We start from the raw sequence: 24,783 nt of genomic DNA, 5'->3' as shown, positions 1-24,783 counted from the left end.
AAAACAGTAATAAGCCTAGCATCACACATGGCCAACCACTGATACTGCAACACCTTCCCATGAAGAATAATGGAATCAGGTACCTAAAATAAAACCCCATGGAAAATAATGTAAAATCACATTAAATTAATTTAAGTAGTTACAAATATAAATATATTAACAACCTTTCATGAATGTATATACATCAATGTAACATCATTTTTATTGAAATTTAGTTAAACTACTTTTATTAATTCTACCATATTTTTACTAATTTATTATACAGTTTGAATAAACCTTTTTAAATTGTACATATACTTTATCATTGGGTAGTCTCCACCCTAATGGTGGAATCTACCTATGGTAAAGTATAGCAAACAGAACACGTTTTATTTAACTAAAAAACAATGAGTATAATATTTTTTTAAGTTAAACGGTGATATAAGTTAATTTTATGCATTTATTTTAAATGTAGAACAAAGTAAATATGTTGTTGCACTGTTAATTTAATTTAAAATTAAATATTTTATTATTTTAAATATATTGAATTAAATACAGGTTATTTTCTGAAGTTTAATTTAATTCCCACCTAAAGTAAAAAACAAATTACTATGTATTATTAATTATTAGAAGTGATTTGTAGCGTTAAGAGTAATTTCATTCTATATTTAATAAGAATTAATGTTAAATTAATCTACATATTCAGAACAGTTTAAATATTTAGTAGTTCATGTTTTATTTTCAGGGTTGTTAACATTAAATTAGATTTATTTATATGCTTATTTTTAAATAACTTAATTTAATTTAGCATTATTTTGTATGGGGTTTTATTTTAAGTCGCTACTTGCACCATTTGTTATGGGAGGGATGGTGCAGTACCAATATTTGGCCATTTGTAGTGATGAGCTTACTCCATATCTGAGCTGGAGTAACTTTTTTTATAACATTTTTTTTAAGCCTTCAGTGAGCTGGAGTAATTTACTACTGTTTTCGGTACCTTTTGGGATATAGTAATTTTAGAAATGCAGTTTGTAATTAGGGACAGCCTTACTCTTTTGTTGAATGATGCATGTCCTTCCCTAAACCTCTCCTTAACCCACCTAACCCCCAACTGGCTCCTCCCTAAACTCCTCCCTAACCCTCCCAAAACCCTAGTTGCTCCTCCCTAAACTTCTCCCATTTAGAAGTAAGTATGCCTCGATTTCCAGCCAGTCCTACTGGTCCTTTCCACATTACTAATAAGTAGTAAACATACACATGTGTGGATCTCCACATGGAAAATATAGGAGAAGTGGAGGCGGAGAATTACACTTGCAGGTTTGTGAATAGCATTTTGTAGTACTTTAGTAGTACCATGCAAGTAAATTTACAGCAAAATGCAGTTTGTCAATAAGCCCCGTAAACAGTAAATAATATAAAGTAGTAAAGTTACTCAAAAGCGTAAGAGCAAATGTACATGTTTATCTTACTCACAAGTGTAAGTTACCTTGTGAATAGCCCTGATTGTCTCCAGTATTGACTTCTTGCAGATCATTGATTTCCAGTATGCTGGTCTAATTAGCTCAATGGAAATAAGGCAAGGTTACAATGCCCAGAATCCATTATGCTATTACACAAAAGTCCATTACTGAAAACAGTTTCTATGGTAACCTGGATGCAGGTGGTAACCTTATTTTGCAGCAGGGGATTAGGAGTAAATGAGATATGCACTGAGGTATGCAGGGCTCCTAAACCACCCACTGACCTTCAAACCTAGGGAATATGGACTCAGCTGCACCCATTGCACACACCTTATTCGTGTCCCACAATCATGCCCTACATGCCAGCTGACTCAAAGGAACTTTACATGAAAGCCCCACATCAGAGCTATCCCCATCAGTCTAGGCCATTCCATTGCACACAGGATAAAAGGACTGCCCCTGCTTGAGCTGAAAACAGACAGAGATGATTGGAGCCAGTAGCTCTCAGCCAGTAAAGACTTTTGATCAGTGCTTTGGCTGTTCCTTCGTCATGTTATAGATTTATCACAGTGGTGTGGTTAGAGCACAGTCTACACCCAATCTTTATTTTTGAAATATTTTATTGAGTTTTCAGATACAACATAACCATGTCCCTCGTAAACCCCCAACCCCCCATTCAACAGTGGAGTCACATGGCGGCAATCAATCCTAGTCTTCCTGCTTAGTCCATTGTAGCACAAGAGTTCCCTGCTATTAGGGTAGCCATCCATGCCCATTTAGGCACCCTCAGTAATTGGGCCTCCCCTACTTCTGGTCCTCTATTGTACCCATCTCTGCCAGCTGTCCGGCTCCTCCCCCACTGCCGCTCCAGCTGTCACCTGTCATGTCTTCCATCTGGGCCATCCATGCACCCCAAATTTTTGCAAACTTCTTGGGGCCAGCTTGTGGTTTATAAACCTGCTACTTCGCCTGCATACACCAGTCCATGTTGGCTTCCAGTCCATGTTGGCTTCCCACTTGTGTATTCTCGGAACAACACTGCTATTCCATTTCTGTATTATGTCTTTCTTGGCAATCATCAGAGCAATGTTGCAAAACAATAGTGCATACTTATCTAGTGTTTGTTCCCCACATATACCACACATTATCAGTCGGGGTGTAAGGTCTAGTGGCATTTCTAATGACTCTGATATTCTCAACCATATCCCCCTTCAAAATAGAGCTAATCTGGAGCACTCCCTATCTGTGTACATCCCCTTGACCCCCTGTCATACATCTGTTCATGACAAATAGCTGTGTTTTAGTGAAGTATGCCCTATAAGGTATCTTGAGCTGGATCAAGCTGAAGTCACCCCTTAATGCCACCTCCCTTGGATGTCAACATGCCCCCCCTCCCAATTCGTCACACTCCAGTTTACCCGGATCTCACTCCCATCTGTCCAGAAGCTTTGTGAGTGGGGGGTGCTGTTGGCACTATGTAGTGGGGTGCTCATCACCCTGTATTCCAGGGGACTCTCATCCAGTAGCTCAGCTTTTTGGCCTATGCAGCTACATAGGAGGTGTCTAATTTGTATATATCTTAAATATTATCTCCCCGTTAGGTCGCACCGGGCTTGAAGCATCTCAAAGGTGTTCGATAATGCTGTGGAAGCACAGTAGACACTTCACTGCTGTGCAAAAGGCATGCCAAAGGCAAGCCCAGATCATGCCTAGCACCAGCCACGTAATGGTGGTGAACCTATAGAGCCTCCTCCTACAATACCATATTCTGAAGATGTTCTAATTGCTTTAAAAATCTGTCAACTTTGCCCCGCTGTTGCCATAAATTCAATTGAAGTTATCTGTTGAGCACTGATGACATGACTGCCTGCCCATCATGTGGTTTCTCCTCGAAATCCCTAAATGATTCCCATGTGTCCGTATTCAAGTCATCTTTGGACATGAACATCTGTCCTGGCAAGGATCAGAAGGAAGCTTCTCTTTCGGCTTTCGTAATCAGTTGTCAGTCCCTACTTAAACACTCTTTTGAAATCAACGAATTACTCACAGAAAATAATGTGATTTTCTTTTCCTGACTGAAACTTGGCTTAGGGCTCCTCTTGACCAGATATCTCCCTAGCCATCCTGGCTGGGTTCTGAATCCAGCATATAAAACGAGAGGACAAACAAGGCGGTAGGGTGGTGATGGACACTATTTCCAAACCTGTAAATATGGGCACGATTGAGGGTCTCTCCTTTGCAGTCACTATGGACCCCTCCTCCTTTACGATCTCAGGGCTACTAGCTGTTCATCTGAATCTCTCAGCCGACCAATGGGCTTGATTGGTCAATTTTCCAATCTCTGCTCAAACTTCCTGCTGCTAAGGGACTTTAACTTGCACATAGACGATCCTAATAGTTCTACGGCCAAACATTTCCTCTTCAATTTAGAGGAATTTAACTTAGTCCAACATGCGGTGGGGCTGACCAACAAGGCCAGTCATACACCGGACCTTATTTTTTCACATTCTTTGTATATTGAGATGGATCTTTTTCTTAAACTAACTTAATCAGATCACTTCCTCGTACCTTTTAAAATTGTCAGGGTGTGCCCAGCAGCTGTCTTTTCAGTAAGTCTCCAAGTCATGGAGCCGAGTTTCTGAACCTCTGTTCTCAGAGGCATGACAAGCAACCCTGTGCAAACTTTCAGGTGCAGTAGGTACTGTCCTGGGCAGAGTGAATAACTGCCTGTTCTTGCCCCTTGACCACATTGGTCCTTTAAAACCCAGTATCTCAACAGAGATCAAACCCTTCTGCTCCCTGGTTTACTGCCATTTTAAAAGAAGAAACGTTACATTGCAAGCACCTCAAATGCAGATCTAGTAAAATCATTCAACTTAAAAGCAGAGTCAATTTACAAAAAAAACTAAATTACTTTTGTAGAGTGGTATGTAAGATGCATAAAGAGTTCATTTCGTCCTCTATTGCCACCATCTATAATAAACCCCACAAGCTTTTCAGGGTGGTGAACTCTTGTTTATCTCCCAATGCCTCTTAACCTGATTCTATCTGCTGCTATGTGTGAGGAGCACTGCACCTTCTTTTTTAATAAAATTCAAGTGATTTACAACAAATTACCCCCTCATGGGCCACCTACCCTCATCACAGATAGAAGTGATTCTCCTAGTCCATTACTGACCAATTTCAAAACCATTTCCCTACAGGACTCATTAATTCACCTGGCCAGCTATAAATCTGGGTCACCTCTTGACCCATGCCTTCCAGAGAGTCTTAAACTTCTGCGCCAAGGATCAAACCCATCTTTAATAAATTGATGAACCTTTCGCTGGAGGCAGCTATAGTGCCACAGAGTTGGAAGTATGCCTTGCTTCTGCCTCTACTGAAGAAAGTTACTGTGGACCCCACGGTACATAGCAGCTTCAGGCCTATTTCTCTGCTTGCCGCTGCTGTCAAAATATTGGAGAAGTGGGTCAATCAACAGCTCTCCAGTTTCCTGCAACTTAACATCCTGCTCCATGACACTCAGTCGGGTTTCATGCAGAATACAGCATGGAATGTGCCCTCCTGAAAGTTGCTGAGTTCACTAAGGACAGTCTTGATCGTGGGATGGTTGCCATGGTTGTCCTTCTTGATTTTTCAGAGGCCTTTGATACGGTCTCCCATTCCATTCTCCTGGAAAGGTTATAGAATGTGGGTGTCCAAGGTTTGGTCTGAACCTGACTCAAGTCCTATGTAGAGGGCAGCAGATCTCAATTGGTCTTTCTCCCTCCTTTGACGTCCTCCCCCCAAATCACTTGAGTGCTGGGCGCCTCATGGCTGTACCCTGAGACTGACTCTTTTTAATACCTACTTGGCCCCCTGTCTAAACTGGTGGAGGCTTGGAGCATGAGGATCATCTCATACGCTGAAAACACACAGTTAATGCTTTCGTTCCAGGAGAAAGCTTTGGGAGCATTGACCACTTTTAAGGGTTGGCGGAGTGCCGCTGGGGACTGGATGAATGTTAGTTGCCTTAACTTGAACTCTGACAAAACAGAGATACTCTTCTTTGGCACTAACAGTTACCTAGATGCCTACAACTGGAGGACCTCAGAGCTAGGCACCCCCCACCCCCCATCCATCATCTGCAATAAGAAATCTAGGCATTACATTTGACTTCAACCAGTCTTTTGAAACTTTGGTTAGAGCTGTGTCAGACAGTTGTTTCCTCACACTGAAATCTATCAGAAAGAGGCTCCATCTGATTCCTGAGAAAAACCGTAAAACCGTCATTCATGCCTTTGTAACCTCAAAGCTAGATTATACGGATAGCCTTTATTTAGGTCTGCCATCGTATCTGCTATATCACCTACAGACCATTCAGAACACTGCAGCTCAGTTGATCCTGTAGATCCCAGCTCGCTCATCTGCTGCGGCCGCCTTGCACAGTCTACATTGCCTACTCATTGCAATCCACGTCAAATTTAAAGCTCTTATATTCTCTTTGAGAGCTTCCAAGTAAACAGGCCCTTTTATTTAAGAAGATGATTGCATCCCTTACCAACAGGGGAGATCACTGCGCTCCAATGGACAAAATCTTTTATATGTTCCCAGTGTCTGCAAGAAGAGGTGGTCGCTCCTTTTCCTTCTTGATCACCAAACTCTGGAACTCTTTGCCTTCGAAATATTGCTTCACACCTTCTGAACCAGTTTTTTGTAAGCAGAAGACCTACCCTTTTGATGCGTAGACCTCCTGTTCTTCATTTATTAGTTGTCTGTTCCACTTTTAAGCCACTAGCACTGGGTCACCTCTTCGGATGCAGCTGCAAGCTTTACAAATTTTATAGTATTGTATTGCATCAGGCGCTCTGTTGACCACACGTCCCTCAGTTTGGATATTCCCAGGAGGCCCCGTTTTTTGCCTCCTTCAACTCTCTTTGGAAGTGCCAGTGCTTCAAACTCCCATAAGGGTGTTTCAAGGGGAGCCTGTCCTGCCATCCTTCTTCCAGCTAGGCCCTAATAACCTTCACAGTGGGGGTTGGTAGCTTCGTCAGTTTCCCTTTGCCGTTGATCCACCCGTTATATCCCTCCCATGCACACTGCCATCATCAAGGACTCCCTTTGATTTGTGAACAACTAGTCATTGAGGACTACCAGCTATGTCACCCAATAATATAGTTGAAGGTTAGGTAGTGCAATGCCACAGTCAGCAGTTTCGCAAGTCAGCACTGACAATGCTATTTGGGAGCCCTGCCGTCCCAAAGTAGTAGCCGGGTCAGGGCCTCAACCTGTTTAAAGAACCTATCTGGAATCTCGAAAGGGGAGTTCTGCAGGGCATATAGGAATTTGGGCAAATACATAATTGTATAGAGTGCTGTGTGGCCAATTAAGGATAATGGTAGTTGGCGCCAGTGTCCCTCTTTCCAATAGCCATCTAGCAACCTGCCCAGATTTTTATCAAATAGCTGTCTGCCCCTGCTAATATATATACACAGGTACTGGAAGACCCCCTCCGCAATGGGTATGGGATTTTGTCATTTGGCCCTGGGAACCCATTCCACCAGTGGTTAGAGACCAGTGGTGGCCCGTCCTTTAGGGCGGAGGGGCCACACCACCCCCACCTTTTGCCCTTCATGAAGAGTGTCTGTCAGGCTGAACAAAGGTCAGCCTGACAGACACTCTCCATGTTCAGCTCAGGCAGCCAGGAGCAGACATGCGCGATTTGCGCACACTCCTGGCTGCCTGAGCTGAACTTTGCTGGGCTGAGGAGGTCACAGCTCCTATGGGCGTGACCTCCTCGGCTCAGCAAAGGTGCCTTGAGGCCCTCCCCTGGGTGACGAGGAAAGTGTCACCAGTCGACACTCTCCCTGGGCGCTTCAGGTTTAAGCCCTGAAGTTCCCTGGGCGAGTGTCAATCAGTGACACTTCGTCACAGAGTGGGGAGGGGTCAGCAGTCTCACTGACCCCATCCCACTCTGTGACGAGGCTGGGACTGCTGCCTTCCCTCATTGGCTGACTTAAGGTCAGCCAATGAGGGAAGGCAGCAGTCCCAACCCTCCTGGGACCTGGAGGCTGAAGGTAAGTGTGTTTGATGTTTTAAATTGAATGTTTGGTGCGCGCGTGCATGTTTGAGTGTTATGAGTGTTGTTAATGGATGTGCGTGCGTGCGTGTGTGTGTGAAAGAATGAGTGTATGCGATCTTTTAAAATGAATGTTTGGTGCGTGCGTGCATGTTTGAATGGTATGAGTGTTGTTAATGGATGTGCGTGTCTGTGTGTGAAAGAATGAGAGTGTGTGTGTGTGTGTGTGTCCCGCCCGCCCCCCTCCCTCCTAAAGCTGCCGGCCGCCACTGATAGAGACATGATTTATCCCAAATTATGTGCAATCTTCAATAGGCCCCAAATATTTCACAGATCTCCAATACTCTATTCATAGAGTTCCATGAGTCAGACAGAAATAGCAAAATATCATCTGCATAGATTAAGACAACATCCTCCCAATTGTGGTCCCAGTGCAGGCCGCATTTTAGGGCATCACAGCATATCCAATTTGCAAGTGGTTCCACCGCAATCGCAAAGAGGAGCGGAAACAGGGGACATCCCTCTCTCATCCCTCACCCCAGGTCAAATTTGGCTGGTACCGTACCATTCACCTGGACACAGGCTACAGGGCAGGAGTACAACATGTGAATCCATGCTCGGAATGACAGGCCAAAGCCCTGTCGCTCCAACAGGGCTATTAGGTAGGGCCACTGCAAGGAGTCGAAGGTCTTGGCCCTATATAGTGCCAACAACGCTGCCTGCCCCAGGAATCGGCCCTCCCTGCCCAGACAGCGAAAGCGCGTCTGAAATGGTGTTGTGTTGATCTGTATGGCATGAAATCTGATTGCTCTGGGGCCGTAATAGTATGAATCACTTGCGCCAGGCGGTTAGCCAACACCTTTGCTAAGACTTTCGTCTCAACCTTGAGTGGGGCGATTTCTCTATAGGACGAACAGAGTTTGGGAGGCATTCCTGGCTTGTGCATGAGGACTATATGCATCTTTTGGAGGTCTGTGGGCAGTTCTCCTCGTGACATAGCTTCCAGGAGCATCATACTGACAGGTCCCATTACATTATTCCTCAGGCACCGAAAGAACTCCACCAACAGGCCACTGGGGCCCGGTGTCTTTCCCCCCTTTCAGTTGTGTGAGGGCTTCTACTAGCTCTCCTTCCTGCATGATGCCCTCCAGTGACTAAAACGCCTCTCTACCCAGTTTTGTTTTTGGAATGTCCTTGAGCAAGTATGTAGGCTTTCCAGAGCAGCGATTTTCTCATTGCTAGGTTTACAGCCCCTGGAATTATTCTGCAAATGCCCGCTCTATCTCTTGGACTGCGTCTACTGTGTCACCCCCTTCCGTTTGTATACTTGGCACCCACCTACTGTCCTCTTCTATCTCCGCCAGCCATACTAGCAGCTCCCTGCCTTCTTCCCCACCTTGTATAGTTTGTGCTGTTTGGCTCTGAATAATGACCTGGCTTCCGAGTGTGCCGGTCTGTGGTATTCCTCTCTCATGGACTCTATTTGAGCAGCCAACTTCTCATTCGGATGCTCCACATACTGTGCCTCCCACTCAGTTTGTCCTCTATCTCTCTACAAGTCCACTCTTGCTCCTCCTTTTCCCTATCCTGTGGGCAATTAGTTGGCCCCATATCACAGTCTTACATGCTTCCCCCATGATAACCATTGAGGACACTGAGCCCTCATTGTCTAAAGTATGTCTCCTTGGCCTCCTGCCCTTCCTTGGGGCAGATAGTCCAATCGGGACATTGACTGCAGTGCATTTGCCACGTAGAAGCATTGTTTCTTTCCCGGGTGTATGACCCTTCAGTATCCTCCAGCCCTAGATCTGTTAGGAAGCTGCTCAGCCTGACATCTTCCTTGGGTTGTGTCCCCTGACACACACACACCCCCAGGCATGCTGTCTAGCGTTCAGTTCAGGGTGAGGTCAAAATCTCCACCCACCCTTATTAACGCGGAAGGGGTCTCCATGATCCAATTCCACATCTTCTCAAGGCCCATTTATTGGAGTCCAGGTGAAAGGTGCCAAGATGCCACATTTAGTGCATTGCTGTGCCAGGTACTACTTGTGGCCACCCAGCACCCCTGGGGATCCATCCATGTCTTGGTCTCTTGGTATGGGAGCAGTGCTTAATTTGAGCAGGTGGTTTCCAGGGAGGGGCACCAGCACTTATTTTTGAGGGCCGGCACTTATTTTTCTGCATCAGGCATTTACTGCAAGCAAAAGACACATATGAGAAATACTGAGGAAGAGAGAAACGAAAAAAAGGGTCACAAAGGAAGAAAGAAGAAAGCTGCAAGAGTGAACTGAAGGGGTATGGAGTGACTGTAAGTGGTTTAGGCCGGAGACAGCTTTAGGAATACGTTGCCTCAGTATTCAGTAGTTGCACATTTAAATGCAGCAGCCACGTGTTTCAAAAGAGAGCTTTGGGCACCGGCACATTTTTATTTACAAATTAATCACTGTATGGGAAAGATATGCGGGCCAATTGTCATGTACCCAGTGAACATGCTGTGATCCCGACGTGTGCCAGTAAAGTGTACCTGCCCCTACTCAAGAAGCCACAGCTATTTCAAAATAGATGGGTCTCCTGCAGCAGGGCCAGGTCGGGACTGTGCCTAACCTGGAACCTCAATACCATCCCCTTTTTAGGGTCGAGCCTGCGTTGCATGCGCTCGCGCATGCGTATCACAGCGAGACGCTTTAGGTATTAGAAAAGGGCTCTGATCCCTGTCGACGTCACGTCAGTGTTTTTCATTGGTTCGTGTGCTTGCCTTTTAAAATCTGCTTGCTTTCATTAGTCGAAGGCATGCATACCTCATGCCTTTTCCGGTGGCTAGCCCTCCTCGAGCGCATCGACCAAGTACAGAAAACATGCGAGGCTCGCTGTTTTCTGTCTGGCTTGTGGACTAGTTTTTTTCTCTATTTTCCTAGTGCGTTTTGGCTTGGCAGAAGTCGAGCGCTATACTCAGTTAATTGCACTTTTTCGGGTTACCTACATAAATGTACTCCTGCCGATAGGTGAAAAGTCGGGTTAGGAGTTTACAACGCGATCAGCTCTAACATGAGCAAACGCGAGACCCGTTGCATTGCAAATGCTTGTTCAGGTTGTTGCCCATTCCATTGACATTCCAGGATAGAATCATGAGAGATGCTGCCATCCTATTAGTGAGGTGTTATGTATCGGGTATGATCGGCATCAGAGTCACTATGTCTCAGTGTGTCTTTAAGAAGTCTAGTATTTGCTGCCATGTCTCCCCACTCTGGTCACCCACTCCCATTGCCCCCCCAACTCTCTGACTCTCCCTGCCGCCTTGTGGGGTGAATTCACAACTGCTCATCTCCCTAATGCCTGAGGTACTTGTCCCCCCCCCCAAATCAAATTATACATCACCCCGTAAGGGCTGGTGTCCTCTGTCTCTGCAAAGGGGGGTGTGTTCCGTCATCTGTTCTGGCATATAGGGCCTGTTGTTCAAAGCCCTCTTATGCCACTATTATGGGGGAAACTGTCCGCATGACTTTGGGGCTCTGTCCTCGACCCCTTCACCTATGGCCCAGTCACTCTCATCTGATTCAGGAGATTCCATTGCCAGTGTTGACCATCTGTTTTCTGTCACAGTCGCGGGTCGCAGCTCCTAAAACAGGGGGGGGCAACTGCAGCGTGACAGGGATGGGAAACGTGAACAAGGGGAGGTGGAAGCGGGGGGCGAAATACATTAAATTATTTTTAAAAAATAAAATAAAAAACTTGCCCTGCGCCAATCCTGACGCTCCTCAGAGCAGCGACAAGATTGGCTGGAGCGCCCAGCCAGGGTGCTCCCTGGCAGACTGGGAGCCTGTGCAGGCTCTCTCCAGCGAGGCAATACGGTTGCTGGGCTGGAGACAGCCTACTGCGCATGTGTGTGTGGCTGGCCCAAGACGGCCGGCCCAATACCTGCGAGAGAGAGTGCTGAGCACTCTCCCTCAGTGCACGTCACCCCCAGTGCCCCGCCCCTTTCAGAAGAAAGGATGATAAACATAGTTTATTATTCTTTTGTTCTGAAAGTTTTGCAGCTTCTGCTGCTGGCGGGGGGCGATGCTCCTCCGCCCATACGGAGGGGCTGCCCCTGCTCCGTCATCCATGGGCATCCTCTATGGACTTATTGCCCCACTTTCGACCTTTCCTTTTGCGCTTGATCCATGGTGGGGGTCACTTTGCTTGCCTGCCTCACCGAGCTATTCGCCTTTGTACTCGATTTTCCACCGGCCATCTGCTCGTCCCTCTTGTAGAATGTGTTATAGTAGGCAGTAGGATGTGATCCTATAAAACCTTAGTGGGAGAGGGGCCAATCAAAAGAAGTGCATTCATAAAACCCCCACCGGTTATTGATTCATGATTTCACAAAAAGGACATAAACCAGCACACCAATACCGTGTCCATGAATAATTCACTTTCCATTTATTTATAACACTTATTAGGTTCTTTACACAATCCACTTCTTTGAAACACATAATTACCAACAATCAATAGTCCTTGTTTGCGTGAACAAGAAACAAAAATGTTATTTACAACAACATATACCCCTCAACAAAAAAACGGCAATCTTTTTACATCCACATTTTGCATGAAAACTAATGCATCAGTCCACTAGAGTTCAGACTCTCAACAATTATTCAAAATGTATGCTATCCATGCACAAGTCTGTGGATTAGCTAGTCTCTCTCATGCCCACTAATGCAAGGGGAACCCAGTTCCAAACATATATGCTCCCGGCTGCAGATTTCAAATGGTTGCATTTTAATTCATTCAAGCTGCATATAATGCTGAGCAGAGGAATCATTAGACACTCCCCTCGACTTCAATGGCCAAGGCTTTTCGACCTCTAAGTATGCGTGCTTAATTTGTAAATAAAAATGAGCCATGCCCAAAACTCTCCTCTGAAACACGCGGCTGCTGCAATTAAACGTCCGAGCACGGAATATTTAAACAGCGTAATCCTGAAGTCATCTCAGGCCTCTTCAATCCATTTACAGCCACTCCCTGCCACTTTAGCTCACTCTTGCGCTTTCTGCTTTCTCCCTTTACGACGCTTTTTCGTTTCTTTTCACCCGTTTTTCCCATATGTGTCTTTTGCTCGCAGTAAAAGCTTGGAGCAGAAAAATAAGTGTCGGCCGTTAAAAATTGGTGCCGGGGCCCCGCACCGGAAACCATCGGCTCAAATTAAGCACTGCTAAGTATGCTGGGCAATTGTATTCAGAACGACGTCATCCTCGGGGGCTTCTCAGTAATCTCTGTGATGCAGACTGTAATATGTAAAAATACACAGGGAGGGGGGACAAAACAACATTATCTTTTTAGGGATTTCTAAAGATTGTTACCTATTAGCGTGATTAGGTATTCGTGCAGTTATGATTTTTTTTGTGTGCTGTTTATGATGTTATCTACTTCTCATGTAGTGTTAGGGGAGAAAACCCCGATCTCTCAAAGTAATAACATGCATATTTAAACCATCTCGTGAGTATACATAGTTTAAAGGGCGTGTGATATTAGAGGCCGAATAATCTAAGAAATGGCGTGCTTATTAAATGATATAGCTATATCTCCCAGAGTCTCCGTTTTTGTCATGAAAAGGCAACATGTGAGTATTTAACAGAACCACCAGTAGTCAAAAAACCGCCACAGTGTGCTTCCGAAGTTTGAGATAAGATTATCGTATTGGTTTACCAGTTAGTTGTTTACTCGAAACAGGTCAGGAGTGCGTGTGCATTTGAAACTAATACATATTGTTGAAAACGGACTGTATTAGAAAGTTCTCATTTACCACCTCTTTGTTTTGCGATGTTCATTAGTGTCCTACCTTGTTCTAACTTCTCAATCAGTTTTCTTGCTCAGCACTGCGTCCCTCTGGGCGTCTCTTCGTTCTGCAAGGCTGCCTACGGTGGCTTCTACAGACATTTGAGCAGAGCGTGCCGCGTGCGGCGAGCGTGTAATGTCACCCGTCCCACAAGTATGTTGGGGAATCTAAGTATTCTTCCGGACTCGTTTTTTTGGAAAGTGCAGGATGATCCCCTTAGTTTGCTCCATTGCTTTGTCCTTCTCATGTTTATTATTACTACATAAACTCTTTTTACAAACCCCTTCTTCAAGCCGGGCATTCCTGGGTGCTGTAGAGCTTTGGCTCGGATGCCAACACATTTTCATTTGCTGAGAACACCATATCTTGTGGGTTCTTACATGCCATTATAAACAAGTGAATTTCCTTCAATGGTTGATTCGCGTGCAATGCAATTCCAACACTTGTGGTGGCCTCTGATCGGTGGCAATCCTGACATACTTATTAGGTTTTGTTGTTGTCTCTTTCTCTCTAAATTGGAATGAACAAGCCGATCTTTTATATTCCTGCTTCTCTTTAAGGCAAACATTGGTAATTCCTTAAAATGTGTTAAAATGGAGATCATACCTCAGTTATTTTCTTATCGTTTTTTTTATCTCATAAGTATTCCAGTTAAAATTTGTCACAAACCAGTTCGTTGGACACTTCCTTGTTTTTGTGCTGTAGCAAACTTTCTCTGGGGGTGTAGCACACCCGCTTCATTGCTCTTTTTAAAAGTGTATATGGATAGCTTCTGTGCAGTAATTTCTGAACAAGTTGATTGGCATTCCAGAAGAAATCCTCTCTCCGTATGCAGACTGTATGGTAAATTATCTTTTAGATTTCTTTGGTGGAGACTTGAATAATGTAGGAAGCTATTTCTCTTTCTTTGGTAAATAATGTAGTAAAATGTTGTTGCCATCATGTTGAATGGTAAACTTTAGTTTAGTTTCTTCTAATAGATTTATAAAGCGCATGGCTACCCAAAGGCCTCCCCGCTCCAAGTCAAGGAAATTTATTTCTTTTCTGCTCCAGGTAAATACGAACCTGATACCAGGTGATCTTTTATTTAGCCATGCCACAAATTGTAATAGTGTAACCTCATCTCCTCTCCATATTTAAAAAAAAATTCATCAATAATTTTTTTCCAAGTTATAACGTTATCTTTAAAGGGGTTCTCCTCATATATACATTTATGCTCAAACATGGCCATAAACATTATGGCCATCTGTGGTGCAACGGTCCCCTTTATTTGTAAATAAAAGTTGTTGATGTACAAAAAATTCCTCTTTAAGCAGATTGATGCTATTTCAAGTACAAACCATGTGGGCACTTCGTGGGGCCGTTCTCTCTTCTCCAGGATAAAATCCATAGCTTTCAGTCCCACTTCCTCTGGGATATTCGTACACAGGCTGGTGATGTTCAGACTTACCAGTAAATCGGTTGTAGTATCACAGTCAATCTGAGTGAGTTTATGTATTGTATCAGTGGTGCCTTTCAGGTAGCTGGGTATTTGCTGGATTAGTGGTTTTAGGAACACATCTACATATTTAACCAGAGGTTCCAAGAAGGAGTTCACTCCTGAGATGATCAGTCTCCCTGGTGGATTTTGTGGGTCCTTATGTATCTTGGGGAGGACACATATCACTGATGTCCTCGGCTGTTTGTGTAGTGAAAAAAAAACAGCTCATTTTCTCTGAGCCAGCCACCAGTTATGCCTTGATCAACCAGTTGGTTGACTTCTGTTCTAATAACAGGGGTTGGATCTCCCTCTACTCTTCTGTAGTGAGGCTCTTGTTGAATTCATCACAGAATTTCTTGTTCATATTTGGATCTATCCATGATCACAATTGCTCCACCCTTATCAGCTGGTTTTATATTAATCTCTATGTCTTTCTATAGTCTATCAAGAGCCATTTTTTCTTCCAATTGCAGGTTATATTTGATATACCTTCTCTTGAATTCCATTATATCTAGATCATAAAAAACAACTTTCACAAAGGCAGTCATTTTAACCGGTATATTAGTGGTGGGAGGAAAAAAATGTTAGATGGTTTCTTCAGGCTGGACAAAACTTTGAAGGGCTTATCTTTATTCTCAAGAAAAAACTGTTTTAATCCCATCTTGCGAATGAATTGAATCGATTCAAGACAAATCCTTGTGTAGTCTGGTTTCTCAGATGGTACGAATGACAGACCTTTAGTTAGTACTTGTTGTTCCATTTTATCTAATGGTCTGGATGACAAGTTGTATATTATGATTAACTGTTTTTCCCCCATCTGTATACTTGTCGTCCAGTCTTATCTCTCCTGTTCCTTGTCTGGAGTTGATCCACCTGCGTCCTCTTCCTCTCCTGGAAACTGTTCCTAAAAAAGGACCTCAAATTGAACCCTCAGAAGTACTTGTTGAAGGCTCTGAATTGCTGTTACTTATGTCTGAGTAAGACGAACTGTCTGAAAATGTTATAATTCTACTGCTTGGACCCTAGTATTGAGTAAGAGCACTTTTGTTCCCTTGGCTTTATAAATCTTTTCTTAGATATGGATATACTTGTTCTTTTGAAAAGTTGACAATGTCCTTTTGCAACTTCTTCTTTTTGTAATTTTCTGTATCAACTTTAAAAGTACTGATCTCTTTTTCGATACAACATAGTAGTTTTTTTGCATTAACAATGGCAGAATTTGCTTTGATGGCTTCTTCAAGTGCCTGAATTTCCTTCAGCAGTTTCTTGTTCAAAGTATCTGATGGTTGTATATAGTGGAGGCCTGACCTTCAAGCACCATCTCAATCAGCCATTTTTCTATGTACAGTTCAGTGCTGGGACTCTCCACATTTTTGGGAATCCCAGTCAGACGAATATTATTGAGCCTGGACCGGCCCTATGCATCATCCAAATGGGTTGACAGCTATTTAATATCTGATTGAAGATGTAGCTGGGAGGCATGTTCAGTGTCCGCTGGCGCAACCTCATTCAAAGTCTGTTCAGTATCTGCCACCTTGGTCGCCAGATTCTTGTGATCCTCTTGCAGCAGGCCCACGTCAAGGGCCACAGCCTCAGTTTTGTGCTCCAAAGCTGTTTGGTGCCCTGGATTGCATCCAGAATCCAATCCCTTTGGCCTCTAGTGACTTTCTACTACCCAGCAGGTCTTGTTAGCTTCCTTATGTCCTTGCGTTCCCACTTCCTGTGACATTTTGGTCAGTTTAGGGCATAACATAGCTCCTGGGCAGGCCCCGCTGTTTTCAGTTGAAGCATAATCAATGGTGACCAACTCCTTTGGTCCTGAGTCATGTGTCCAGCGGGGCACTGCTAGTCACGCTATGTCTAGGAGGAAGGTTGTCCAGGCGGGCCTTGTTGTCGCTAGGCTCCCTTTGCCGATTCACGACCCACACCTGGACCCGGCCAGGGATCACCGTTCCCCGTTCCATCGTCATCCCCGTACTCCATTTCTGTCCTGGTTCCCCTCGCTCCTCTACTTTGCAGTGTGAGGCAGGTCCCACCACCCTCTTGTTGCATCCCCAGGACTTACTGGGCTCAGCTACTTCTCCGAACATCCTTGCTTTGGGTCGCGATTCAAGACGCTGCTGCCTTCCAGGGCCTCTATCTCCCCCTGAGGGCCAATCATGGCCACATGCCCCAGCTCCTCTTCAAGGCCCGGCGTGATTCCCTGGTGTTCTTAGTCTTCTCTTGGCTATCACTCCCTCAGGGCCCCCGACATAGGGGAGCTCCGCATCATGTGCAAGTGCGAAGTGCAGGTCTGTCCCGGGGCTCATGCAGGCCCTGCCTTCACCTCTGGGCACACTGCTGGCCACTCTCTGCCCCCAACATCCTCTTTCTGCCCCAGCACTCTCTTCAGGGTCACTTCTCCCCATTCCAGGGTCCTCCACGCCTCTTGGCATCTCTGCAGTCAGCCGGGGCCCACTTGTTGCGGTCGCTGGGAGAATGCGCCTCAGTGTTTCGGGGGATGGGAGGGGAGTTTATTGATTCCCCCGGTCTCTGTGCCACAGGGTGTTTGTGGTCACTTTGCCAACACAGAAGGTGGCAGGATAATGTCTGGTGAGGCGTGGAGCTCAGCAAGGAGCACTGCCGCCATTGCTGTTGTGTCTACACCCAATCTCGAGTCACAGAGCTCAATAGTTTGCAATAGAAATTGCTACACCTGGTCCAAGCAGTAATGCTGTGTATTGTCGCCTTTGGTCATTGGCTAGCACATGGCAGAACAAGAATAACAGTTATGGGTGTTTAGACAAAATGTCGGAGAAAAAATATTGTATGGACGAAATTATGTCAAGAATAGCAAGGACAAAAATATTGTCAAGGTAAGTTTCTCTAGATAACCAAAGTTTACTATAGATATTGCCACATATATGCACCTTGACAATATATATCTTTAAGGTATGTAGATGTGTAGTTAAGAATAGTAAATGTATACTTGCATATGTGCTATAAATTTCTCAATATTTTGGTCCTCTATATTTGTGACACGATATTCTGTCCATACAGTATTTCTGCTTCCGATTTCTGACAGCAATCCTTGAGGGGTGGAGGAAGGGGGCAGGGGGGGGGGTTGGTAGCTGCTGGTTTACGGTTGAATTTTTTGGAGGCACCATGTTCTATTTAGGAGGGGTAATTTGTATTTATTCGAAGAAATCACTTTTCATGTGTACATCAGATGCGAGGTTGTTGCAGTCACAGTGTGCTGCATAGAAAATTGTGGTTCCCTTTTTCTCTTTATCAGTTGATGGAACAATGGGGCAGGAGGAAGTGGCTGTTGCCACTGGTGCGGGATTGCTTGCTTGCTTCTCTTGCAAGATTGTTTACGCAGCTTTCGTAGAGGCATGGTGTGAAGTATTTTGAAACACCTCTTTTGCCAATCAAGACAGTTGAGACCTAATAGCGGGTTTGTGCGTAGTGCTAAATGGCAGGCAGAACCATCGAAGTGCAGTAGTTAACAGTGCCCGCCCAGCGCAGTGCCCATCAGTGTTCCATCATGGACGATCAGGCGGGCGGCACGTGCTTATGAAAGTATTGCTCTTTCTGTAGACACTGCCACCGCGGCCCACGAGTGTCATCTTTAAGCCTATTACTATGATGTTTTGAACGGAAATGATGGGGCATTGAAGGCGTTTGCAGTAAACAGGGTGATTTATGGTAACGAGCATTGAAGGGGTGATGTATAAAGGGGTTTGAAGTGAGTGAGTTCAAGGAACGGGCTGCGTGTCAGGAGCTAGAGTGATGTTAATGAGTAAAGGAGAATGCGAGACATGAAGAAGGGGGGGTGATGAGGTGTAGGTTTGAGAGAGTATTCTGTCTTAATTTTTCAAGTAAGTTGCCACCTTGGTCTGGTATTTGGGACAATTGCTGCTCACGAATGAGGAGGGGGCTCTCGTAGTTCGTGACTGGGGCCCTCAGAAGTACATCTTTCTGACAGCACTATGCTATTGTTGCTGACAGTAACCAGAGAGGACTCAGTGGTGATTTCCCACCCCCTGTGATGCAGTTTAATTTATTTCTCTTCTTGCCTAGTCCATCTTTGCTCCAGAATGGGGGTTGTGTGGATCCAGAGGAAGACTATTCGAGTTCACCTTCTTCATCTCAGCTCAGCCTCTTTGACCGGTTGATCCTCACTCAGTCAACCTCAGCTGCAAAGACGCAAAAGAACTCTTCACGACGCATCACCCGGGGGTGAGTGATTTATCTGCTATCAAAGTCCCTAACTTCTCAGAGAGAACAAATTGCTGCATCCTTGTGGCTGTCGCTGTAGCTGACACATGAGTTATAGGCTCTGTATATGTCAACCTCCCCACAGTGTGTAAACTACAGGCACCGCAGTATCCCTATATCCTTAGTTTCCCAGACTGGGGTAGATTGATGGTTCTGTGTGTCTCTGGCATCCAGAACGAGTGAATTACTCTAACTTCTCCGAATGAGTAAATTGCTAGCCCCGTATACCTGTAGCTTTCCTAAATGAGACAAATGCATGTTCTCTATGTGTCTGGCTTTACGGGCTCTGCATTATGAAGCACTAGTTATGGTGTGACCGGAGACATAAAACTTTTGATTGAATCAGGAGTGGGTAGGAGCACCTGGCTTTCAGGGCATGCACTGTGGTATACCAAGTGTATCCATGTTTCCTAAAGTGCCATACGGTCTGATAATCTGAGAGCACACCCAGATGTGGTGCCTTACAGAGAAATAGGTAGAGCAATTATTTATCCTGCTTGACACTAGATTCAGAGGAGAGAAAAGGGGAAAGCTCTGGAAGCCAATATTCCTACCCCACTTGTGTTCTGGGGTCATTTATTGTAGGGAGATGGTTGTGGGCCAGAGGCAAATGTATCCTCTAATAGGACCTGAAGCACCCTGGGACAGAGAGTGGAGAGGAAGGAAGCTGTGTGGGGGGAGGCTTGTGCGTTAAGATCTTTAATCCACTGCTGCGATCAGCTCAGCTTCAAGAGTTTAGGAGTATTTCCTGGTAGATCGCGTGCATGCATCCTTGCTGGATTGTGTGTAGAAGAGTTGTAAAGCCTTCTGGTCTCGGTGCTTCCATTGCTGCTTGAGAACAGGTTTCTCCCCTTGTGGATTTCCCACTTGACTCATATCAGGTACTTTTGACGACCGTTTTGTGGTGAGTAGGGCACTCTCTGCCGAGTGGTTCACTTGTGGTTGGCATTTCCGATGACAAGAAAGCATTCTGTGGAACTGCACATTTCTTTGAAGTGATGTGCAATGACCCATCACATTAGTCTTCTCCGTAGCTTCTCTTCTTTTGAGGTTTTGTTTGTTTCCTTGCTGAAGGTGTGAGCTGATGTTGACACTGCATTGCAGTCCATTCTCAATGGCGGAGAAGCATACTCACCGACACTACCGTTACTGTGACTGGTGGGCGTTTACAAGATTGAATTAGATTGGAGTCCGAGAATTCCTTTTTTTGCATTTCATTGCAAAGACAGCGCTTATTTTATCTCTTATGGAGAGAGATTTAAGTACCTTTCAGTTTTAAATAAGAAGGGTTACTTGGCCAACAGATTTTGTCTGAATCTAGGGGTAGAGATTGTCTTAATGCCATAAAATGTAATTATATAAAGCTTTTATTTAACACATATAACTACACTGTCTCTTGGTACCTCAGTAGTAAATGTAGTAATTACCCAACCAAGTGACGTTCATTGGAATGATTGTGAGAGCATGAAAGAGTGATTCCTCTGAGAGAGAGATTTTTATTGGTTTATATTTTTGTGCATCCCTGACAGTGTACAGAATGTACTTTTACACTCAATTTCACATGTACATTACCGATATGATATTGTTGCTTTTGAAACAAATGTTCTGTAATGAGTAGAAGTGCTTTTTTGTTGTAGTCATTTGTTAACTAGGCCTCATTTTAGACAGAAATGCCTTATTGTTCAAGATGTAAGTTACCCCTGTCACTCATGTACTTTCTCCCCTGTCCTCCTTCTCACAGATTGCAGCAGTCAGTCAACTGTGACCCACTGGTTTCTTTCCACTGTTACTCTGCTATCTATTAACTTTCAGTCACAACTCAAAACATTTCCAAGGTTCACTGCGCTATTCATTCAAATAACCAGTTCATTCATGTATCTAGTTTTGAACGAACTCTGGATTACATTAGCATAGAGGGGGCTGAATAATTAATTATTCATGCCGTCGGTTAGTGCTCAGGTGTTAAGGTAATATGATATTTATCTTGCATGTGCTCTAATTCATTGAAGAAATGCTACATTTGATCACAACACAGTGAGTCTGAATGATCCTGTAATTTCCTAGCTAAAAATAATATATAAAAAAACTTTTGATTTTGGGGGTAAGGAAGAGATTTGAGAAGACCTTCCTGTTGTTCTAGAGATGATTTCCGTTTATTTCCAGATTTGCTGCCGACTTAAAAAAAATTCAGATTTTTGCATTCTATGTAAAACTCTGCATTGAGAACTTTCATGGCGTTGACTCTTTATCATTTTATTTTTTAATTCTATAATAAAACCCTTTATCATTTTTATTGATCTAGAGCTCAGTTATTGAGTGGGCCAGCTATTTTTTAAATCAAGTGTATTTTCTGGTTTTCAGTTTTTTTGGGAGATGCCTTACTGCGGGAACACATGAAATTGAGGTTTAACACCACCTACGATCCAGTGAAATGTGGGAACTTTGAGGTCATTTTTGGGTGTCTGAATTGTGGGGTACCTTTTGGCTCCAAAATATGCAGCAGACACCCAATCCATTGAGCTATCTTCCAGACTTGCAATTAGATTTTTATTTTTAATATTGGAATGCCTGTGAATGAAGCAGAATGATTTGGACTATTAACAGAGACGAGAATGGCTGGGGCAATCACAGTGTGTAATTAATGCTGATGGTTGCAGATGGTGTGCATGAGCACTCATTTTTGTAGACAGCGACTTATTTTTTGTGATCAGATATTGACACAAAGCAAGAAAAAGCCTGCAAAAGGAGAAAATAGAAGCACGAGAAAGCTATGGAAACAGTGACTAAGAGAAAAAGCAGTAAAGAGGAAGAACCTGTAGGAGTAAGAGAAAAACAGGAAGCTTCGAGTGGTGGAATGACTAGACTGCCTTGGTACTTGGCAAGACCAGCATTTGGCAGAACCACTGATAGGCTAGTTAGAAAAACCTTGGTTTCAAAAACAATGGGATGCTTGCCCTAAGCTACAGACCATACAGTGTGCAGCATTAAAGCAGATAAAGAGTGCAGAGGTTCTTATATGCGAGTATTACCAATCTTCTTCCTTCCTGTCTTTCTTCATCCATGAGTCCCTCCACTCCTCCCTCTCTCCCTTCTCCATAATTATCCAAAAATATTTATGCAATGTTCCTGTGATGTTTGCAGTGTTTTGCAGAGCACCAGGTTGTTCTCTGGTTTAGTTTACAAACGCAAGCGGCAAAATCATGATAAAGGCTTCAAGGACCCTTCAAACCATCTATCTTCCCGGATCTACCTTGTATTTCCTAGTCCATATAGATTGCAATCTGTCTACGATTCCTGAATAACAACTCTTAAGTTTGTGTAGTAAATTTAAGTCCTACATTGAAGTCATATGGAATTCACAACTTAACAACCTTGTGAATATGCAAAGTATTTTAACTCAACCAGGGAAAGTTCCCATCAAAAATATTTGTAGCAGCCTTTGAAGCAAAAACCATTTTTTAAATGATCTTTTCTTTGAAAGTTGCAACAAACAACAACATTCATCACAGTACTGCAATACGTTGTCCTCATATATAATGGGTAATACAGTGACCATATCATTTGTCCTTGCGGAACACTGTGCCATTGGCACTGCAGACAACCCCAAATCCAAAAGATCCATCCATGCAGAGTTAAGGTCATATTCTGATTTGTCAAACATGGCACCCATTCTTTGGGGACCCTCTTCCTTCATATATCTGTGTTTTCTGTATGCTAGCAAACACCACACCATGTCTACTTTCCATTGCTCCACTTCCGGACAGGAGGACGTGCCCCATTGTTGAACAGTATTCCTCCTGGTCACCATCAGCCTCAGCCTGTAATGAATTTTGGAGTGTTGTTGTGAAGTGATTTCTCCTCAAATGTCCAAAACAGTGAGTTTGGCTGGTGGCAGTCCCTCGAGGTACATAAGATCAGCTAGGCCCTTTCCTACTCTCACAACCCCCATTCATAAGATCTTCAGTTGTGGACATTACTATAGTGAATGGAGAAGGTTTGCTTTTTGCTCACATCCTCGTAGGCAACGATCAGTCATCTCACTCTCAATTTCGGCAAGGAATGCTGCAGTGAGTTATGCTCTATGTAGCACTTTGAGTCGCACCAATCAGAAATAAGTCCTTATAGAAACGTCTCTAATAGTAACAAGCACCTCTTCCTATTTCCCTTCTAGAAAAGTCTCTAAATCTTCCTCCCATTTCCATCTTAGAATCCTCTAAAAGTTTGATGTATTGTTGATTATTTTCCTACAAATTAAGGATATGGCTTTCTCTCGCATCGCCTCAGATAATATTCTATACTCCAGTGGAGAAGCGTCCTCATTGACCGTTGCCCTGGTAATTGTACTGCAAGGGCATGTCACCATTACACCTAGACCCGCAGGACCCCAACAACTACAGACCAATCACAAATGGACCTTTCCTGGGCAAACTGATAGAAAGAGCAGCATTCGCCCAGATGTCACAATTCATTGAAGACAATTCTATACTTTCAGACTTCCAAACTGGTTTCCGCCCAGGAAGAAGCACTGAATCGGCACTCATAACAATCTGTGATGATCTTAAAAACACAGTCAACCGCAATGGAGTTGCTGCACTACTTCTCTTGGACCTCTCGGCTGCCTTTGATACGGTTGACCATGACACCCTAATTCAAAGACTCCACGAAGCCGGCATGATCTAATATCATCTACTCGCGCCCCCCCTTCTTGTCCAAACCCTACCTCACAAAAGCAAGGGTCCCCCAAGGATCAATCATCTCACCTTTGCTTTTCAACATCTATATGATATCATTACCAGAACTGATCAATTATTTTCATCTCACATGCTACAACTATGCAGATGACACACAAATACTACTTAAATTAGAATGCCCCAAAAACATTGAAAACTCAGAAATCTTCAGTTGCCTCAGAGCCGTTGATAAGTGGATGACCTGGAGCCATCTCAAACTAAATACCTCCAAAACAGAAATACTCATATGTGGTGACTGGAAAAGTTGTGACCCTCTGTGCGTCTGGCCTGAAGATCTCAGACCACCTCCTCAATTATCCAAGGAAGTTAAAAACCTTGGAATCACCATGGACTCTAAGTTAACTATGAATGCCCAAGTGGACAAATTAGCACAAACAAGCTTCATCACCTTGAAGACTCTACGTCGCATCTTCCCCCACCTCGGACTTCCACACAAGGTGCAAGCTACTATCTCGCTTGTACTATCCAAACTGGATTATGCCAATGGCCTCTACCATGGAGCATCTCTATCTATTATGAAAGAACTACAATGTATTCAGAGCTCCGCAGCCAGGCTACTATTACATGTAAAGCCGCAAGCCCACATCTCCCCTGCCTTGAGAACACTACACTGGTTACCCGTTGCCAGAAGATGCACTTTCAAGCTGCTTTGTATCACCCACAAAGCTATACATGGAACAGGACCGCTTTTATCAGAAACAAAATAACATAAATACATCCAACAAAGAAACCTCCACTCAAGATTGTCACCCCTCCTTAGTACACCACCATACAAGAAAAAGACTATAGGTGGTACATCCTTCTCCGTTCAAGCAGCCAAACTATGGAATTCATTACCCCCAACTATAAGAGCCACAGATAACTTTCTTGTCTTCAGAAAACTACTCAAGAGTTGGCTCTTTCCTTCATAACAACCATATTCAAAGAACTATGGACTGCATATGCCTATGTTGATAAATATTTTTTCTGATTATGTGTAT

At 44.0% G+C, this 24,783-nt stretch overlaps 1 long non-coding RNA gene across 1 annotated transcript in view; it reads right to left on the bottom strand.

Moving 5' to 3' along the window:
- LOC138259282 (uncharacterized) overlaps positions 1–13,423 on the bottom strand; it is a 228,093-nt gene extending 214,670 nt beyond the window's left edge. The window contains exon 1 of the long non-coding RNA XR_011198698.1: positions 13,316–13,423. This is a non-coding gene — a long non-coding RNA (uncharacterized lncRNA). The remainder of the gene's footprint in view (positions 1–13,315) is intronic.
- Positions 13,424–24,783: the final 11,360 nt, after the last annotated feature.

This window comes from Pleurodeles waltl, chromosome 9 (genome assembly GCF_031143425.1).
Source record: "Pleurodeles waltl isolate 20211129_DDA chromosome 9, aPleWal1.hap1.20221129, whole genome shotgun sequence".
NCBI lineage: Eukaryota > Metazoa > Chordata > Amphibia > Caudata > Salamandridae > Pleurodeles > Pleurodeles waltl.
Note: the sequence above shows the minus strand (reverse complement) of the source record. Positions and strands in the feature narration are given on the sequence as shown.